The sequence below is a fragment of the Laccaria bicolor genome, genomic scaffold (genome assembly GCF_000143565.1).
Source record: "Laccaria bicolor S238N-H82 LACBIscaffold_23 genomic scaffold, whole genome shotgun sequence".
Lineage (NCBI taxonomy): Eukaryota > Fungi > Basidiomycota > Agaricomycetes > Agaricales > Hydnangiaceae > Laccaria > Laccaria bicolor.
This window is the reverse complement of record NW_001889894.1, coordinates 507167-508594: the sequence shown is the minus strand read 5'-3', so window position 1 is coordinate 508594 and position 1428 is coordinate 507167.

The following is a 1428-nucleotide window of genomic DNA, read 5'->3' as shown; positions in this document are numbered from 1 at the left end:
ATGTATTTTCACCCAAAAAAAGCATAACATTCACACTCCAACAGAAGAGCAGCTGGAGGAGGTCTGGGATTCAGGAGAGTACAAGGGGAAAGTGACTGCTGGTGATATACAGGCAGCATTTGACTGTGGTGAAGAAGTGAGTTTTTATCTCATTTCTATTCTTGTGGTATTGATTCTCTGTAGGTGCTTCACCTCTGGAAAATGAAATGTGTTGAGTTTGACAAGTCCCTTCAACGCTGAATCAACAAAGAACTCAAAACTTGGGATTCCTCAGAGGCTGGTTGCAAAACCAACAAGAAAAAGGTAGTTCATGGAGTTAAAAGAAAGCATGGTAAACATGAGAGTGATGAGGGGGAGGGTAGTAAAGGCAAGGATGAAGAGGAGGAAGCTGACTTGGAGTTGGAGAACAAAGATGGATGGGAAAATGACTAGAAGGGATTCACAGGTAACTGAATTGCAATACTGGAGCAAGGGAACACAATCTAGAAATGGCCATCTGTTGATCAGATTTTATGGACTTAAGACAATAATTGTTAACAGGAGATGCTTTACCATGATTTATGTCAGTTTGGCAAATCTAGACTCCATTGTAACTCATCTGACTAGTTGACACATCAACATCACATATTACTTTTGTTATGAGGCCAATATTGTTGAACCCCATAAAAATAAAATTTAGGCTCAAACACCTCATTTGTCAGATGTGCAAAGATGATATGCCTACCATGCAGTAGAAGTGTCAGCAAAGTGCAAAATACAATACAAAACCAAAGGAAAAGCTTCGGAACTGAGTAGCATTGGTCTGAGTGGCTCTGGAAGTGTGAGACAGAGGTGACTTCACTTGAAACACTGTGTGGTGAGAACTTCTGCTGAACATGACATGGGACTTACACTTCCCCCACACAACATACTGTCCTCACCATACTGCCTCTTCACAGAGCCTCAAGTACATGGCTAGCAATGCCCTTGCAAATTTATTGCAAATTCAAATATTCATGAGTGATGACAATCAATTTCCCCACCCTATTGCTTGTGTACCATTATTTTCAGCCCTTGAGTGCCAGACCCACCATTTGAATCTTTCCCCACCACCTAGCCAATTCATGTTGACATCAGGTTGTCCCATACAAATGACTACTGATAGAGACTGAGGGTGCTTTGAGGGCTGCTGGTGTCTCACTCAAGCCAACTAACCATCCCATCCATTTTTCTTTGAATGTTGTTATTAATTTGAGCAGGGTGTGCTTCAACCTCCCTCCCATCCTCATTAATGGCAGTCATTTTTTTCAACAGTTGCTTGTTGCTTTAAAGTTTGATATAAAAAAACTTGACAAATGCAGCAGTACTTTGGTAACCTTGGTTGAGAAATGGGATATCACAGGAAATACTCTATACATGCTCAACAAGGGGGATCCTCAGAGTCGACCG